This window comes from Monodelphis domestica, chromosome 5, assembly GCF_027887165.1.
Source record: "Monodelphis domestica isolate mMonDom1 chromosome 5, mMonDom1.pri, whole genome shotgun sequence".
NCBI lineage: Eukaryota > Metazoa > Chordata > Mammalia > Didelphimorphia > Didelphidae > Monodelphis > Monodelphis domestica.
Genome location: NC_077231.1, coordinates 180,446,550 through 180,466,504, shown reverse-complemented (window position 1 = coordinate 180,466,504; position 19,955 = coordinate 180,446,550). Strand labels below are relative to the sequence as shown.

At 36.4% G+C, this 19,955-nt stretch overlaps 1 long non-coding RNA gene across 2 annotated transcripts in view; it reads left to right on the top strand.

Annotated features, from left to right (window-relative positions):
- LOC103099559 (uncharacterized) overlaps positions 1-19,955 on the top strand; it is a 103,439-nt gene that overhangs the window by 25,187 nt on the left and 58,297 nt on the right. Inside the window, exons 2-3 of one of the 2 annotated variants that reach the window (XR_001624956.2) lie at positions 2,344-2,466; positions 12,374-13,593. This is a non-coding gene — a long non-coding RNA (uncharacterized LOC103099559). Of the gene's footprint in view, positions 1-2,343; positions 2,467-12,373; positions 13,594-19,955 lie in introns of those variants that run through there. The other variant, XR_008912264.1, reaches the window with a different exon arrangement.

The following is a 19,955-nucleotide window of genomic DNA, read 5'->3' as shown; positions in this document are numbered from 1 at the left end:
GCCATTGTTGCCTTTGACTGTTTCAACAAATATACTTTGGCCAAAAAAATAAAAAAAAATGGATACTGCTTCTAGGCAACAATTTAATTACTTTTTCTTTGACAATTTCCTGTATGATGTCAGAGTCCCTATGAAAAAATGTAACATGAGAGAATATCATCTAAATATTCAGATTGTTACTCCATGTATATTTAGCATGTCATGGACAGAGATAATGACTTAAGAGATATCTCTCAAAACCTCTGTTTTCCCCTAAAATATTATCTACTCCTCTGGTCTGCTTTAATGACTGTATTTCTGAATGTTGATTGTAGAATGGAAAGAATGGGATCAGTATGGAAGTTTTCCTAGACAAATGATTAGGGGGGAGGTTATGGAACGGCATCAGTTCTGGGGGCATGTTGGAGTCTCCTTGTCCTCTTTGCTTTCCAGGCTGTTCATAGACTTTCATGACAAAGTATAATTAAATGAAGAAAATAATTCCTTCTGCTAGATTAAAGGGGCTACCCTTAATGAACCCTGTATGTAACATTTAAATTGTATTGACCTATTGTACTCCCCCAAGGATTGCCTTATCCTACCTGTGAAATCCCAGCTGCTGGTTCAGATGTCAGACTCATACAGCTAAAAGAGTTTGAGAGATCACTAGTTTACCTTAAGCAGGAACACAGACAAACTACTACAGAGAATGAAGATTTTTATTCAATTTTAAAAGACTATCAGGCAGGAGGTTTGTTTTCTTTCCTGTTAATCAATTCCAAAGTAAACTATACTTGTCAGAAAATGCATTTCACCTTTGATCCAGCCATACAACTACTGGGTTTATACCCCAAAGAGATAATAGGAAAAAGACTTGTACAAAAATATTCATAGCTGCGCTCTTTGTGGTAGCAAAAAATTGGAAAATAAGTGGATGTCCTTAGATTGGGGAATGGCTGAACAAATTGTGGTATATGTTGGTGATGGAATACTATTGTGCTCAAAGGAATAATAAAGTGGAGGAATTCCATAGAGACTGGAACAACCTCCAGGAACTGATGCAGAGTGAAAGGAGCAGAGCCAGGAGAACATTGTACACAGAGACTGACACACTGGTACAATCGAACGTAATCGACTTCTCTACTAGCAGCAATGCAATGATCCAAAACAATTATGAGGGACTTATGAGAAATAATGCTATCCACACCTAGAGAAAGAATTGTGGGAATAGAAACACAGAAGAAAAACAACTCCTTGATCACATGATTCTATGGGGATATGATTGAGGATGTAGATTCTAAATGCTCACCCTAGTACAATTATTATCAATAATGTGGAAATGGGTCTTGGTCAATGACACAGGTAAAACCCAGTGCAATTGTGTGTTGGCTATGGGAGGAATGTGGGGAAAGGGGAGGGAAAGAGCATGAATCTTGTAACCATGGAAAAATATTCTAAATTAATTAAATAAAATTAAATATAAAAAAGAAAATACTTTTCAGTTTCAAATTCTTCCTCAAACCTCTATGATGAACTTCTGATATAATTAGGTAATTCACATCAATGCAAATTCAACATTTATTGAGTGTTTATAATGTGTCAGGCTCTACATCTAGGCTCTAGAGAAACAGACACAAATGTAAGAGTCTTTGACCTCAAGGAACTTTTGGGGATGAGAGGGACACAATGAGTATATAGTCAAGTAAATACAAAGTATGAGAAAAATAATTGCAAGGAGAGCATTAAGGAAATCTCTATTAGAGGAGCTAGCATCAGTCATACTTTGAAAGAAGTTAAGAATTCTCTAAAGTAAAAATGAGGAAGAAGTGCATTTTGGTTATAGGGGATCACACTACAAAGTGGGAAATGGAATGCCCTTTTTAAAAGGAAATTATATTATTAGTCATAATACTTAGGATTTTGAAAGGGCAGAATTAGACTTGGCTAATTTCTTTTACCTTACAATTGTGTGATTAGAATTTTGGTCCCCAGGGACTTGCTCTCTCAGCATTCCATCTAAATATCTAAGTAGCATACAAATGTAGGGAAGATATAAGTTTTGTGTAGCTCCACCCTCTCTCTTTTCTCCTGGGGAACAAGGCAGGGGCAGTTGGGTGTGTGCCAGACAGGAGAATTTTACTCATGTGTTATTTACTTAGGCTTTTTCTTTTGTTCTTTTATTTCTTCTACTTTGAGTGATCATTAATAAATCTTATAAAATATAATACTTGGGGTTATTGATATTGATTTAAGTCTTACATTTTTGCTGACCACTATGGAGAATAGAATCCTTGGTCTTCTATTTGGGAAAGCCTTTGAATAAAGATAGTGAGTAGCTTAAAACTGCATTTCTTTCCTGCCCAGCTTTTTGCTCTCCCACTCTGGGGAACTCTGTTCAGTGTTGAAGACCTGCCCATAAGAGGAGCTGAGCCTGCTACCCACCCACCTTGTCTCCTGAACACATTGGCTGGAGTTCCTGTGTGAAAGGTAAAGTATAAGTTTCCCCAATATTGCTAACAGCTGAGTGGGCACTGGTCCCCTGCCTCCTGGTAAGGTTACAGTTTCCTTTCCACCCCTGTGGATCTCAAACAAGAGGTAGTCTTTGAACTTCCAGCTTGCAGCTGAGGCAGCTCTTAGACCACTGGGTAGCTCTTTACAGGCTGCCTACCCCACCTTGTTTCCAAGCTGATTTTCAAGTTGAACCTGTTTTTATTTTTTTCCACGTTCCTGGCTGAGGCGACAGAAACTGAGGGGTTAGCCCACATGGGAGTTTCCTGTATGACCCTCTACACCCTGAAACCCAGCACAGAAGGGGGGAAGATGATTAGCTCAGTCGATTTAAAGCCAGATTTTTAGAAATTAACTTCTGTTTTCCTGGCCCAAACATCAGGTGGAATCTGTATTCTATATTCAAACACCCTTTTGTTCTTCCTGGCATTTTTGCCCCTAGTGAGGGGAGGGGAAGGAAGATAACATTTCTAAACCTCTTAACTTTACTCCTTGCCAGTACATTCTAGGCTAGCACCACTTACAGACAGGAAGTAGAATTTAAAATATGGCCCAGTTTCCTGCTTATCTCAAAGAGCTCCTGTTCCTGGAGCTTGCATAGCTCAGAGTTTTAGGATGTCTTTTCTTGCTGCTGTTCCTGGTGGTTCTTATATTGATAGGATACCTTGCAGTTGATAGCTTGAGTAATTTCAATATTCAGAGGGGAGATTCATCTCCCTATATCCTCTTGCCATTTTGGTCTGCATAGCCTCTGCAACACATCCAATATGGGGTTCATCCACACTATGCTCAGTGTGGGTATGGGGAATCCCAGAAGTATAACAAAAGGAATCTAGATGGATGATGATACTCAGGAGAAGAAACCTTAAAGAAACTGGAGGTGAATTTTAAGCCTTTTCAGATTCCATTTGTCTTATTGATATTAACTGTTTCAGTTTGTCCCCCTCCAAATAGTGAAGTAGTCTCTGTAATGCAACTATCAGAATTAGAGAAAAGGACTCTTAAATTCATTGCTCACATCCTATCACATATATCGTATTTGCTGATTGTTTGCTTTAAGATTTAGTTTTGTTTTTAAGTTCACACATTGATTTAATCTAATGTCTTCTCTTACTCTATGCCATTTTCAACTACTGTGCTTTGGCTATTAGCTATATATATTCTGTTACATAGTCTTTATTTATACACTCCCCATATGACTGAACTGTATAAAATACCATTATAAAAGTCCATAAACAACATAGACAAACCTTTTTCCATGGCAAAACCATAGGTCCTTATGGATGATGGATTTTTCACCAGATCAATTGAGGTCACATGTTACCTTAATGACATTTTGTTCCTTTTTGCATTTGTTAATTGTCACATGGATGATGATAGATCAAAACAGTTACAATCTGTATCAGTAACCTTTGGAAAATTTAATGAACTAAAAATCTCAATTAATGTAAAGGGATTTTCAGAAGTAATTTTCGAATATCTAGTAGCACCTCTACCTCTGACTGATCATTTGCCTGCCTTTGAGGTGTTTGTAACAAGAGGTAAGGGTCATTTTAGAAGATGAAGTGAAGTACAATAACACTATTGTATTCCCCACCTCTGCATTTATAAAAATATAATGGATGAGACATCAGAAGTGATTTTCACTATTATAGTCCTCACCTCCACATTACAATGGATGAGACATATAAAGATATGTCTTTTATGGCTATTACAGTCTCATACCAGAGGTGCGAGGTTTCCCATGGGGCTTGGTCACCCCATGCTGAGTTATAATCTCATCAGGGAGGTGGGAAGGATTTCCCAGGGGGCTTTATAACCCCTGGATGTCTCCCAGAGGGAGAATTTTCACATAGAGCTAGTGGCTCCTGAATAGTTTTTATATTTGTAACTCTTCAGTTTGCTCTACCCTTCCACCAGAATGATCTAGATTTTTGGTGATATTTTAGACCCAAAAGGTTTTCATTAGCAGTACAGAGGTTTTTCTGGTTTCTCCTGACACATTTTGGAATGATGGCAGTAATAGACTTTGTTAGAAATATCTTTGCTAGGGTTGAAAGATTGACTAGATCTAGGGAACTTGTGACAAGTATCCATAAGCTTCAAAGGTTTTTAAATATCACAAAGCAACTCATGTGAATCCTAATGATAGTACGTTTGTTTGCTATTGTCATTAACTGGGATATTATGATTTGGGGGATATTGGTACTTCTTTGAATGTGCATTAGCTATTGTGCTACTGTTTTTAAAAGTTGTTTATTGGTGAAATACATGTGCATGCACACTGTGGATTATGGCCAAGTTAAAAAGGAAATGGATCTCATTTTGGGGTGAGAAACCTTTATATTGTGCCTCTCTTTGGCTAACACAGTGTGTCACTGATATTAAACTATATATTTTTTATTTTTAAAAAATTATTATTGGTTTTCCTTGTATGTGCAATAAAGTATTTGAATTTTCTTTTCTTTCTCATTTTTTGTACTTGAAGCACAAAACCTGTATTTATGCTTTTTTTTTTTTTGCACTAGGATAAGTTTAAAATGTCCATTAGCCATAATGTAAACGTGTAACCAAAAGCTTTAGACTATGGAAACCTGCCATTGATTGTTAAATATTATGGGACTTTGATTAATTATTGTGTCTGATTCCAGGAGAAGGGATCACAAAAGAGCCACTGCACAGTGCCAAGGAGCAGAATGTCATGGAGACCAACCAGTCCTGGTGGAATCAATGAGATTCTGCTCCAAGACAGGGGACTTGAACTTATTTTGGGGTTTGAAGAAGTGGCTGTTTGCAAAGTCAGATACAGGATTCCCTTGTGCCAGATTCAGACTTCTAACATGTACCTCAGTTTGGCTTCCATTTTGGCTCCCCTATCCCTAAGAGCAAAGGTAAAATCAGACCAGGGAATGATATTTCCCTTTTGCTTCCAAATCTATACCCTTTTCTTTCTTTTATAGTATGACAGTTTTCTGTAGGCCTGGCTGCCAATGGATTAGTGTTACATTGTTATAATTACTACTATAGGTTTGTGGGACATAAATCACTTTAATCAGGCCCTGGATAAACCTCTTATAGGTTTATTCTTACTTACTTAGAATTTTTTACAGATGAGACTTTGATATTTTTTTGTTTCATCCAGAAGTTACTTTTTTTTGATGTTTTTGATTTTCTTTTGATGATTGATTCATATACCTCATAACTCAGCCAGGTATCTCAGGGTGATCCATGTGCTGATCAACATCCTTTTCAGGGTGGATTGTATTATTATTGTTACAGACAAAAGAGTGGTTGTCATAAACTGTGACTGTGAAAATGTGTAAATGGCCAAACTGTAAGGTTTTTGCTATACTGGTAAAGATAATTTTTAGTGTCTTTATTTTATATTAAAAATAAAGTGGTCGCCATGGGAAAAATTCCCAAATATGAAATACCCAAGTCAGCTGGGTTTTTATGGAGATTTTAATTAATACAAATAAGGAATTAAGGAAAGGGAGAGAGAAAGCAAGAGGAAATAATGGGAAAGCTTTAAGAGAGACCAGTCAGTCTTTAAGCAACTCATCACAAAATTTATCCCAAGCAAGATTCTAGTGTTCAGAGAGACCCAGCTACTTCAACTAGCCCGAGCTCCAACTCAGCTACCAAAGCTGCACTCCCTGACCTCCAATTCATATCCAAAGCTGAATTCCCTTTAGAGATCTTTCTGACCTCCTTTTAAAGAGAATTTTCTCCTATGTCACCTCCCCTAAATTTCTACGTCTACCAATCACAGTAGACATTTTCCAAAGGACCGACCATTCTTAATTCACACCTGAGTAGACTAAAACTTTTGAGTAATTCACACCTGAGTACACTAATCTTGTCCTTTGCAAGTTGCCTGATTAATTTGATTTTCATAGGTACTAAGCACCCTTTTGTATTAGATCTAAAATTAGACCTAGCTTAAGGGTTCTGGCTTCACTTTAAGTATGGGTTGGGGACTTTCATTGTTCAATCAGGAGTTAACAACTTTATCTTCCCATAAAGTATGCCTAAGTATGGGTGGAGTAATGTTAGAGTTCCCATATTCCTGACCAAAGTCCCTTCATTGTTTTAAAATGGGGAATGGTCCTAACCAAATGTTCTAAGGTAGAGTCTGGGAATTTTTAAGATTCACAAGACTGAGAAATTTTAAGATTCACATTATAAAATTCTAGATTTATAAAAATTTTTCTTGTTTGAGACTAATTTTAGGATAAGAAATTTGCTATCTCTCCAAATCAAGAAAGTGAACTGTTTAGAGAAGGCACTATTAAGAATCCTGCAGAAACCACACACTGCACCAAAAGATCCAGAATGAAGTTTGGGATGTAGTGAATTGAACTGTGGGGAGTTGAATGCATTTCTTTTTAATGTATACTCTTATGCCAAAGGGGATTGCCCCCTAATTGTTTTTTTGTCAATGTGCCTAACATTGGTTTTGTTCTCTTTCTGTTTTATTTCCCTCTTATCCCCAAATTATTGTAATTTCCCCTTAGAAAATACAATATTGTATGTACCTCTAGTTAAAGATATTTAGAGATATAAGTTCATTGATTATATATTCTGATTCATTGGGGAAACTAGGCATGTAAATCTGGGAGATTTCTACATGCTTGTTTTCTAATGGAATCACAGGGGGAATTGTTTAATTAGAATTTTGGTCCTCAGGGACCAGCTTTCCCAGCATCCCATACTAATGTAGAGAAGATATAAGTTTTGTGTAGCTATGCCCTTTCTCTCTTCTCTCAGGAAACCTAGCTGGGGCAGTTGGGTGAGTGCCAGGCAGGAGAATTTTGCTCATGTGTTATTTACTTTTGTTCTTTTATTTCTTCTACTTCAAGTGATTATTAATAAATCTTGTAGAGTATAATACTTGGAGTTATTAGATATTAATTTAAATTTTATACAATGTCAGGAAAGCATATGCCAAAAGATCAAATAACAGATAAGGACTTTTCACTGCTTACCTAGAGACCCACAAATCCAAATGTCCTGAAAGCAAAATGCTTGACTAAACTATATTTAGCACTCCCTCTGGGTTCCTGTCTCAATTCCCACTTCCACAGAGGGAAGCCATATTTCCTTTCAGGATTCTAGGCCTAAACTTGAGGGATTGTTGTTGGTTGTCCATTTCTGTTGCTTGGAAGCCCCTATTCTGTGTGCTTACCAGTGAACCAAACTCAACTATCTTTGTAAAAGAAAATATTTTCTAATGTGACACAATAAGAACAATAGCTACAAAAAATATTTCTCTAATGTCTGGGATATACTCTGCCATAAGTCTGCTCAGGTAGGAGGAAGTAGACTTAATCTGAAAGAGAACATATATGGCAAAAAGGCGGCTAAAACTAGGTGGTTTGATGACTGTTCTTTTCTCCCTTTGAGGAGTCCTCAGGAAAACTCTCTTAGGTATAGCTAGCTCTCAGATGGGCCTTGAGGGTCCTGAAGCTTCCTTCCCATTATGTGTCTAATTTGTCTTCATTACTGGTATCAAATTATAATTGAAATAGGGCCATTAAATCATATAGAAGGGTCCCTACAGCTGCATATTGACCCAGAATACTTCATATTAACATTATATTTATTTTATCATATTGTATCCATTCGTTAAGTATTTCTTAATTACATTTTCATCTGGTTCCAGTTTTTGTGAGTGCTGCTAATGCATGCTGCACATTTGAAACCCCTGGTCTTTATATTATCTCTCAATTCAGGTACTCTGATGAGGAATTCAAATTTACTGGCCTGTTAGGTCTTCTTTAGTTCAGATCATCTTCTGGTAGATGGGGAGAGGGAATTCAATACTCTCTCTGGGCTCCTGTCTCAGCCTCCTTTACTGTCCTTTGGTAGAGTCCCAAGATCCTACCTTCTTAACTTGTTCCAAAAGCTTGACCAACTTATTCTAGGGAATTCCTTCTCTAATTTACATTAGTCTCAGGGATGTGTCTAATTGTTGCAACAAATCCCTATATATTTCAGTAATAGGTTTTTTTTTTTCCAGTTTCATTCAGTGGCTCAAAGAATTGATTAAAATTTTGTTCACACTAGCTATGTTTTTAATTGATGGATGCAGTAGAGGTACCTATGGCTGATTCACCCTTATTTTACAATTTTGTTTTATTCTATAACTCAAAGAAAACTTTTCATCTGATAAAGGCATCAGACTATAATGTACCTGGTTAATTATATTATTTGGGGTTGGATATGGGTATGATCTCCCTCTTACACTTATGATATCAGTTATGCACAGAACTCTGTACTATGGCAAGAGACAATATGATCTTAATGGTTCTGAGGAGAAATTTTATTTTAAGGTTTTTTTGTTCAGTGAGAAGAGGATGAAGAGAGAGACTTCATTACATTCCCCTAATTTCAGGTGATATATATCACTTTGCAGTTCTATTATCTTATCCATTAACAACCCTTTCATCTTGCTTCTAAAACTTATAGTTGCATAAGGTCAGAGTTGGTGAAGAGGAAAACATTTTATTCCCTTTTCCCCTTGATCTCAAGTCATAGATATGAAATAGCTTATAGGATCTTTCATATTAAAGGAAGATATATATATATATATATATATATATATATATATATATTGCTTTTTAGATTTTTAATTGTCAATTATAATAATTTTTGATCAATTTCAGACATCCTGAGTTTGTTCAGTCAAACCCCCCCCCCCCCAATTTCTTAACCATTTACTAAGTCCCATGCACTGTGCTAAGGGCTAGGGATAGAAAAGCAAAAATATGGTTTGGAGCTTGAGGGAAATAGATAGAAGGTAGTCTCACAGGGAAGGTACTGGAAAAGTGTTCCTAGGAACTCTGTGTGCACATGTGCATGTGTGTGTGTGTGTGTGTGTGTGTGTGTGTGTGTGTGTGTGTGTGTGTTTAATGCATGCAGCATTCCACTGCCACATTCAGATTCCTATAAACTATTTGGGTCCATCACATATTCAAAACCACTGCTCATGAGAATTCTTTCCAATTTAATATGTTTCCATGCAACTTCCCTTCCCTCAAACCACAAGACAGAATTAAAGACATTTACTTAAAATAAATTTAAGGGGAATACTAAGGAAGTAAAATAAAGAGTAAAATTTCGATCACTTATTCTCCAGACTTTCTCCTTCCAAGTCTATAGTCCTATGAAGCTGCAAATGCTTTCATTTTTGCTCTCTTTACCAATTTCTCAGAATACCATACAGAGCCTAGTGAAGTAATCATAGCAGCTTGACTATAAGAAAAACAACAACCTAATGCTGGACATAGTGTGGTCTCTTATCAGAGACATAGCAATACCTGAGAATCTATTGCTTCCTGACAGGGAATTGAGGGAGTTTTAGTGACAGACAGGATGCTGCCACATTAATTCCTGAAAATACCACTACCATGTGAAGATGAGGAAATTGAGTGCTTGTCCTGGTAAGAGTGAGATGCAACTCCAACATTATTTCCTATTTTAGAAGCTTTTGCTCTTGCTATTCCTCTTGTCTCATCCTTTTTCTCCCCTCCCTTGGCTTCTTCTCTTCTTCACTACTTCCACACATTGAAGAATCCATCCCCTAATCACCAGCAAGTGCTCTAGGGAAATGCCTTACATGTATAACTGCCCAATCACAATACTCCTTTTAATGTGTGTTTCCCTCCAAGCATAAGAATTGGCCAGCAACAAACATTTCACCACTGAGATCAGATGCATACCTTTTGCCTAACTATCTGGCTTTTTCTTTGTTTGGTTTTGTTTATTCATTCTAATCCACAACTTAAAAGAGTTACATTGGACTGAAACTATAATTCCATTGGTTTAGAGAACATCAATGAGAAACTCTATCTGGCAATGTGGACCAGCACCTACTCTGCAATTTAGTCTTACCTGCAGGCACTAAGATGAAATGACCTATTCAGAGTCATATCTCAGTATGTGTCCAAGGTGAAACTTGAACCCATGTCTCCCTGACTCCTAATTGCCCCTTTATCTTCATTGTCCACAAATCCATAAAATTTTAGAGTTGGGAGAAAACTTAGATGAGAATTTTTGTCTATAAAGCACTAGAATACTCTTTTCAAAACAGTCCTATCATGAGAATAATATGGGAAAATCCACATTTTATATCTAAGGAAGTGAGGTCTAGAGATGCAATGCCCCCGGTAATAGGGTTGTCAGGGAGGAAATTGAGAGGTGTCTTGAGATTCCAGGCTTACACTGGACAACATTGTCCAATGCTTCATTAAAAAAATTAGGACACTGAAGGACAAAAAAATTTAAGTGCCCCCCTCTCCCTCCAATTAAGGTTATTTAGGTAAAATGCTGGGACTAGAATGCAGTGCTCCTGACTCTCAGTTCATTGGGTTATTTTCCACTGCTATTTTCATTATAGTGTCCTGAATTTTATTTGCAAGTAAAAGACGATATGTTTCTCCTTAAATTATAGCTACCATACCATGTGACCTATGTCCCTGAATTTTTAAAAAGAATTCTTTGCATAACCTGAATAGCTTTCGTTATTGTTTATAGTATTTCTGTAGAAAAAAATAGATAACCTTGGAGTACCCCGAGGGAGTTGTTGCTTTTTTCTTGGGTGATCTAAAAAAAAAGTTTTAAAAATCTGAACTGAATAGTCTTGGATTTTAGTTATAGGATGAAGTTTTGCTCTGCCAGGGCTGACCCAGAATTAGTTATTTTGGGCTCTATAGTGGCAACCTGAAATATGTAGTTGCCAAATACTAGGCGCCATCTAGTGGCTGATGGGAGCAAAGACAGAGGACAAGTATAAAGAAATATTGCCACTGCCTGATTTTTTTTCTCACTTTGCTCTTTCTCATTTTTGTTGCGCTAAATTGTGTTTTCTTCTTTTCTGATCTAGCCGTAAAACCCTCCGTTTATAATCTTCTGAGAAGTTCCCATTGTTTCAACTGAACGGCATTTTGGGCTATTGTTCTTGACTCTAGAAAGTTCTATATTGCTACAGACATTGAGTTTAGTACTTGCCTGAGGTCTGAAAGCTTCTATGTATCGGAAGCACGACTTGGATCTAGACATCCCCGACTTCTAGTCTAGCCCTCTATTCAACGCAATGTGCTCTCTCTCTTCCAGAGAAAGGATGGCTCCTTTGAGGTTAGAGTTGATAGTTTTTTTTCCAGTGGGCTTAATTTTCAATTTTCCTTCTCTTCCCAGTAATTAAAGTTGTTTGTGAACGGTTAGAAAGCTTTTTCTCTCCTATTGTAGCAGGAAGCCCATGAGAAGTTATAAAAGATTTATTTGTGTGATACGAATAGCTCTTAATTAGTATTTGAAAATGAGATTGATAGCTTTGGCTTTTTAAATTTCCTGCTTGTAAAGCTCTACAAATGTATTCAATCTTTTGGATTCGATCAACACGGAATCTAGAAACCCCAAATTTGTAGCCTAGTAAATCTGATGAACCCCAATTTTAGGACTATGGAATCTAGAAACCCCAAACCCTTGGAGCTCATCAGGTCTTACTAGATTACAAGTTTGGGTTTCTAGATTCCATGTTGACAGTTCCTTAAATAGGGACCTCAGTTTTGAATCAGTTTTGAAATTACTGAGCTTTTTTAGGACTAGGGGGTGGAGAAGGGGAGTCTTAAGAGTTTTATTTCCCATGACTTGGTGGATTGATCCATCGGGGATTCTGGACTAGGAACCAGTTATACTTGTAATGAGCTTATCAGAGCAGTGAGGCATATTGATATTTCAGACAGCAACAAAATCACACATTTATCACAACAAACAAGGGGAAAAATAACTTGTCTAAAGTTCTGGTAAAAAAAAAATAGCTAAACCTAATGTGGTAAGGGAGTCACCTCAAACTAGAACAAATCATTTCTCATTTGGGTTGCAGCATCTGTTGTATATTCATGGAACTGGAAGATTGCCCAATTTGGAGGAATAATCCAGAAGGTGTTATGTTTTCTACATGCCAGCCATATCACTTGGGAATTTATATCCCTATCAATACTATGCTAATATGCTTGGTCCATAGGATCCTTACTGCTAGAGTAAGTGAACAACACCTTTTCTGTTTTAATAAAATGAGAGAAAAAGCAATATAACATAATATACCATTTAAAGAATATAAATCTTTTGTTGTAACTAATACTCTTTCCAGGTGATATACGAAGTCTAGATTTGACAAGGGTTTGAAGATTCATCTTCCCACTGAAGTTTTAGCTGAGAAAAATCATTGCAAGGTGGACAGCACATAGATTTTAATTCAATTCTGACTGACACTTATTTGTTCTAAGTTCCTGATAAAGTCAGAAGATCATAGATATAGAGCTGGTGGTGATCTTAGAGGTCATCTAATTTCTCAACTAATTCTTCTCATTTTACACACAAGGATGAAAATGATTGATATGGAAGTAAGTAGCAGAGCATTTGAACTTGAGTTCCATTGACACAAAGTAAGTACTCTTTCTAATTAATCTGTTGGAGCCTCAATATTCTTATCTGTAAAATGGGGATAATGATACTTATCCTGACTTCTTCCTAGGTTTGTTGTAAAATAAGACACTAGAAGACTCTGAGGGGAAGTGACTTTTCCAAGGGCACTAGCAATCTAGATGCCTTTTCTCCTTAATTATAAAATGAAACGATAAGACTGGATGATTTCTAAGTTTCCTTTCAGCACCAATATTCTATTTCTAAAAGAGATAATATGTGTAAATACTTTCTTACATTTTAATTTGTTTCCTATGTTTTTATATCACCTCTGAATATATACCTTTTTCCTCTCCTCTACACAGAGTTATCCCTAACAAAGAATAAAAAATAAAGAGAAAAAACGAACTAGCCAATTCACCAATGGAATCTGATGGTATATGCAGCACCCATAGTCCCCTGACTTTTCAAAGAAATGAGGGAGGTATATATTTTTTAAAAAATCTCTTCTTAAGGAACAAGTTTCATCATTATAATTACATAGCATTTAATTTTGTTTTGCTTTTCATCATTTCCATTTCCATCATTGTGGTCATTGTATTTTTTTTGGTCTTTTTTGGTTTTGCTTTGATTTTAACAATCTCCCCAAGCTTATCTAAACTTTTATACCGATTACCTCTTATAGTACAGTTTATTTTCATATAATAATTTTTTAGCTATTTCCAGTGGCTAAACTGAACTTTGTGTCCAGGTCTTTGCTACTGCAAAAAGCTCTATTAATATTGTAAAGTACCTTTTATAACTGCAAAGTCCTGCATAAGTTTGGCATTATTAATACAACTCTAGAGGAATTAGAAAGTAAACCAGTGCATCTTTTCCAGATTGCTTTGTTCTTGTATCCTTGGAATTTGAATTAATCTTGGAATAAATACCTTTGACAGCTTGCCAAGTTCATGATTCTCCATCAACTTCTGAGTTTAGACTAAGTAGAATAGAGAGGCTCAGAATATTCATAGTAGGTTTGAGTTTGCTATAGGTTGAGAAGAGAATTTTTAAATAAAGAATATTCTGGGGGTAATTTTGCCAAAGAGAGTACTCCCTCCCCATTAGTGAAGGAAATAACATTTTTTTATCACTTGGACTTTTTAAAAGAATTTTTGTGACAAAAAAAAAATTAATCATCTCTCAGCTGACATGATAATGAACTTCTCCAAACTTAGCCATGCTGATCTTCAGATAAATGAAGTGATAGATGGTTCACCATTGGACCTAAAGTCAATGTATCAATATTTATATAAATATGTGTATATATAAACATAATGAACAGATTACATTTTTATATGTGCACAAACATATATATGTATACACACACATCCTAAAGGAGTAGGGATGGGACCAGTAATTTCATTCATATTTGGAACTTTCAAGTGAGCAAATTCTCTGTACCAATTCAGGTCAGAACCTTTTCTGTTTTTGTTTTTTTTTTTCATAGTTTTTAAGAGTCACATTGTAAAGATTAAGATTCTAAATCAATACAACATATGGGTGGGGGGGATGGCAGCCAGGTGGCTTAGTGGATTGAGAGCCAGGTGTAGAGATGGGATAGTCTAGGTTCAATCTGGTCTCAGACACTTATTTGCTGTGTGATCCTGGGCAAGTCATTTAATCTCCCATTGCATAGCCCTTGCTTCTATCCTGCCTTGTAATCAACACATAGTATTTATTTATTCTAAATTGGAAGGTAAGGTTTTAAAAAAGAGTCATGTGCAGTATGAAGAGATTAGATGGATTTTTCCTAGGCTAACAAAGTCATTATATGTCACACATGGTACTTAAAATTCAAGTCTTCCTGGCTTCAGAGCCAGCACCCTCTTACATATACCATGTTGCTTCCCATACATTTATATTTTTATAATACATGAATATGTTTAAGAGGCTGCATAGCTGGCTTTAGAACAAGAAAGATCTGAATTCATCTTATTTCTGTGACCATGAGCAAATCATTTAACTCCTCTGTGTCCCCAGACAATTTTCTAAGTGTATGACTTATTGACAATTTGCTGATCTGCATTGATTGAGAAAGTTACTATACTGAGTTTCTTATATCAATGTAAGCATGGGATGTACTCAGCAAATGCAAAATAATTACCTGGGTCCACATATTTACATATACATGTGCACATATCTAGAAAAGTTATATATTTTGTTTTTATTCAAATCTATGGACTTCTTTTTGAAGAGGTGGCAAATGAATGAGAAATGCTATTTTAAATTGCATTGTCCTAGGATTTTTTTTGTCTTTTTCTAATTGCAACAAATGCACAGTGAACCTCTCTTCTTGGAAAGGCTTTGAGTTCCTTAAAAAAAGGTACTCTCTAAATACAAGTGTTATTGTAATGGGATAGTGGGTGTTTAACAAGAAATTCCACACTATGAGACCCTATTGAGCACAGGGCTCCTTTTAGCACAAATTGTCTTTATAAGCATAGAAGATGCCAGGGTGGAGGATAATGCTCTATTGAATCAGAGCACACAAACAATGTGTGCACAATGCTTTTACAACTCAAGAAGTCACACCTGATTAATGCTAGTATAAATGTTAATACAGTTTGATTGCTGGAAGAAGAGTTAGCTGTACTTATCCAGCTAGGCTGCATGTTTGCTCTTTTGTAAAGAGAGGCAAAATTCAAGGAAACTGGTTCTGGAGAAGGAGTCCCACCATATAGATTGTTCTAACTTCCTTCCTTCCTGACAGGCACTTTGTAACAGTGCCTTAAGTGACTTAAGATGTCTAAACTTTCTCATCTTTGGGAATGTGATACCTTCTAAAAGAGGGATCCTTATCCCTTCCTGCATCATGAACCCCTTTGACAGTCTGATAAAGTTTATGGATTCCTTCTCAGAGTAACATTTTGAAATGCATGAAGTTTAACAGATTGAACTACAAAGGAAACAAATTATATTAAAACAGAAGTATCAAGACTTAAAAGAAAAGAAGTACAAAGACCAAGGTTAAGAATTCCTGCTTCAAAATATCAAGTGTGAACAAAAGACAAAAGAATGAAGCTCATTCTCTGGGGATCATAATAAGGTCTTAATTATGGTGAAGTTAGTATTTTTAATGTTGTAATAGCAATTGCATTTCTAGATATTTATAACTTACTCTAAAAGTAGTTAGTAAATGAAGTCAGGCAAATAAAACCTTAGTTGCTGAGCACCTTGCTAATGTTCGTCTCTTTTTAAAGAGTTTATAAAAATAAAAAAGGTTTCTATTTTTAAAATTCAAAGACAATTCAGCTAGTTAGAAAGTACTGGGTTTTTCTTGTTCACTAAAGAAAAAAATGATTTTTCTGAATATAAAATTAATTTCCTTGTTATTTAAAATAATTGAAGTTTCTTTTTTCAAAATCAGATTTCTGAATTTTCTATGAGTAAAAATGAAAATATATAATTAGGATGCTAATGCTGATATTAATGAGTTGGTTTTGATACTTGGAACTATAAATATGAAATTCAATTAAAACTACTCTGAGGGATCACTTTCTTCATTTGTCAAAATGGGTGTTTAGATTAGATATCTTCTGCGTTCTATCTAGTACGATGATTCTAATATATCTGTTTCCTTGAAAAGATTGTTTGACACACTCAAATCATCAGCTGGGGTTTGTTGTTGTTGTTATTGTTTTAATACAGAGTTATTTGTTTACGTGGATTTCACCAGAGAGGCAACTTAGTATAGTGAATAGAGGGTCCCTCTCAGAGTCTGGACCATCTCGGTTCAAATTCCATATCTAATGCATAATGTCTGTGAGATCTTAGGTAAGTCCTGTTACAAGGAAGAGAGGGTTAGAGCAACTTTGCAGGGGCATGAGACTAACAGGGAGAGAATTCTAGAATGGGAAAGTAAGGGAGAGACAGATAACTGAGGCTGCTTTTCCTTAGTGGCTGACACTACCCTATATTACCTTGAATTCTCTATCCTGTTTTGTTGCCTGGCAGCCCTAACTGCTCTGCAACTCTGCTGCCCTGCCTGCTTTGCTGATCACTTTTATCTACTGTAGTTCCTGGTGATCCTGAACCATCTGGCATCTGACTGTGAGACCAGGTCTGAGTACTTTATGATCCAGGACCTTCCCTGGGCCCTATCAGGCTTACACAGACCCTTTCCTTAAAACCAGCTAAGGGGAGTTTAGTTTAGCCAAGATCAGGGACTGGGGATTTAGGCAGTTAGAGAGGATTAGAGTAGGGAAAAAGCATTCTGAAGAAATCTCTGTGAAGAAATATCAGATCCTGGGGTATTAGTTAGGAAATTAACTATAGGTTATCCCACACCCTTCTTCCTTATTTCTTTTATTAAACCTACTTCCCATTTTATTTGAGGGGTCTGTGTGTCATCTTAGAGTCAGGCTCTGCCTGGCTGGGTTTGTTGGCCTTCCCAAACTTTTTAATCTTCTGATTCTGGCCCAAACTTATCCATCTGGTCCCATCCCCTAAGTCACCCTCCTGGCAGTCCCCATGCATTTTCCAAGTTCATAAGTTGCAGAGCTGCATCAGTAGAAAGGGGAACAGAAAGCTTCCCTTACCAAACAAATCACTAGTTTAGACAAAAAACAACAACAAACAAAAAAAAGAAAACAATGTCCTAAGTAGGTAATAGATAAACATAAGACACTAAATCTATCATTTTAAGCCTCTAAAATTTAATAAGTAAAAAAATTTATAGGTTAGTAAAACCCAATAAGTAAATTTAAATAAACTCTAAAATGAAACATCTTTATTTCTTTGTTATTTCCCTTTTTTTTTTTATTTTAGAAATATAACACAATGAAATGCAAAGTTCTGCTGAACAGAAATCAGGTCACTGATTAATCTTCAAATACCAGTAATATAATTTAAATGTGCAATTAAAAATAAGAAAAATACAATGCAATGACAAGATAAAAAAGCAATATTAATTATAATTACTGACCCTATCTCCTACCATTGGGTTGATAATCCTGTCACAAATAAGCTATATATATAATTATAATAAACCGTAAGTTTATTTTTAGTAGAATTTGATTACCACAACAAACAACCTGCCAAATCTCTGTGACAATAAGATACTAGTTCAAAACTTTGGGAATGATGTTTTAGTGTCAATCTCTTTCTATGCCTGGAAATTGCAAAAAACAAATAAACAAAAAATAATTCAAAAAAGCAAAAAAACTCCACACAATTTATACTGTAAGAAATGTTAGGTTCTTAAACTCCATTAAACCCTATAGGAAAGTGAAGTCTCCAAAGGTACCATTAGGTCAACTTTTGTTGACACCCTCCACCCCCCAGCATGGAATACTTATAGAATAATTTTCTACTCCTGTGATAGTTTTACTTAGATGTCAGGGAATCTGGATAGCATGGCTGCAGATGCTGATAGGGACACATACTGATCATGCCCTGTTGGCCCCTTTCTCAGAGTAAAACATAATGATACCCCAGAGGGAAAGCACTGAGGGATCCCTGGACATTGTAGCCAGACTGCCTCAGTGTCACAAGTTCATTCTGTATTATCTCCTTGAACTAGATCTCTTGTGTATAGAATTATGAGGGTAGGTCTAAACCAGCACCTATAATAGGTTTGCATTACCTTTCATTCTCCTTCCCTTTCTGGGGTTCAAGTGCCCTGAATTTTTAAGGGGTACAGATAAAACCAATAACATCTGATAAACACCTGACATTCAGGGTGGGGGGGTATCCTAAAAGTTTCAGTGCAGTTTTAAGTTTTAAAAGATAAAAAGAAAACAAAATGCATTAAGACTTTTAGGACACTCTGTAAGACTTTTAGGACACTGTATTTAACATTGGTGGTTACTCTCCTGAGCTGATGAGCAGGCTGGTAGGTCCCTCTTACTCCCTCCTTCACACCTTCTCTATGAGCCAATGCTACTCATTCCCTTGGGTGTGATTTTCTCTCTTTCCTTGGCTCTTCTCCTCTTGGTAGTGGCTTTCTTTTCAAATCAGACCTGTGAAAATGCCAAATGGCCACCTCCAGTCTTAACTCAGTCTACTGCCTGGTGGCTGCTGTAGCCCCTGACATTGACTCTTTTGCCCTCGGGACACAAGAGTAAATTATTCTTTGTGCCCTGGCAAGTGGAAAAAAAAAGAATCAACAATGGTTCTATAACTCCAAATTCTCAGTCAGATATTGTACTCTGGCAAAATATCACATTTTACAATTTTCTCATCCTTGGCTGGCATTCCCAATCACTCTCTTTCAGTGGTACATTCTGAGAATTAAGCATGCATTTTAGCAAGGAGAGTGGTTAATCTAGTTTTGGTAGTTTGATGCTAAAGAGTTTGTTTAAACTTGTAAAGCCCTCAGGCCCTGAGAGCAGACATTGGGCTCATTTTACCTAGGAAAAAAGGGAGAGAAAACAGAGAAAGGGGGAAAAAATCCAGACCAGTTTCAAGGGTACCTAGGTGGTATGGTAGATAGAGTGCTAGACCTGTTTGCCTCAGTTTCCTCATCTATAAATCAATCTGGAGAAGTGATATGTGGTATAGGCTTTCCCTGGATACCCCAATACCTCAGATTGTGTAGTGTTAGGGAATGTGACCTTGAGGCCCTCTGATCTCTCCTTTCTTGATGAGCACAGATAGGCATATATCAACTTGCTCCTGATAAACATCTATTTTATATGATAGGTATCGGATTATCCTCTATACTGGACAGTTCACTCTCTTTTGATTGTGAGGCATAGGACATAACCACGTGACCCTTCTTGGTTCCAAAGATCCAGTAACATTCCATCATTGTCCTTTCTCTAGTCACAGAGATCCTGTTGTCAAAAGGGTATATAAAGCCTAGGATCCATCTCCTCTAGAAAGTCGTGCTCCACCTGCACACTGTCTCCCTGGGCTCTCAACATGAATTCCAAATTAATAAATTTCTCTTTTTATTTTTAAGCTAAGCTTTGGAGTCTCGCATTCTTGCAAAGGGTAACATGTCACAAACCTTGTGTTTTTACTGTGAAGCTCTTCCTCAACAGAAGGAACTAGCA